The sequence below is a fragment of the Megalopta genalis genome, chromosome 9 (genome assembly GCF_051020955.1).
Source record: "Megalopta genalis isolate 19385.01 chromosome 9, iyMegGena1_principal, whole genome shotgun sequence".
Classification (NCBI taxonomy): domain Eukaryota; kingdom Metazoa; phylum Arthropoda; class Insecta; order Hymenoptera; family Halictidae; genus Megalopta; species Megalopta genalis.
In genome coordinates this window covers 4,235,001-4,235,446 of record NC_135021.1, presented here as the reverse complement: position 1 = coordinate 4,235,446, position 446 = coordinate 4,235,001, and positions in this window count along the sequence as shown.

Below are 446 nucleotides of genomic sequence, written 5' to 3'. Positions count from 1 at the left end.
CCAGCGGCGTATTGCTTTTTTACCAGCGGCGTATTGTTTCGTACCAGCGGCGTATTGCTTTTTTTTCCAGCGGCGTATTGGTTCGTACCAGCGGCGTATTGCTTTTTTTCCAGCGGCGTATTGCTTTTTTTCCAGCGGCGTATTGGTTCGTACCAGCGGCGTATTGCTTTTTTTTCCAGCGGCGTATTGTTTCGTACCAGCGGCGTATTGCTTTCCGTAACCTCGAAAAACACAAAGTGCCAGCGGCGTGTTGCTTTGGAAAATAGAGCCAACATCAGCGGCATTCCGGCCTGTGCTCGGTTGGGCACGGAAACGCGACTGACCAATAGGAAGGTTAATTTTCGCCGAATGCAACGTCTGATCTTTCTATATCATGGTTTTGCAACGTCTGATCTTTCTAAATCGCGATAGTGCAACGCTTGATCCTTCTAAATCGCGTTAGTGCA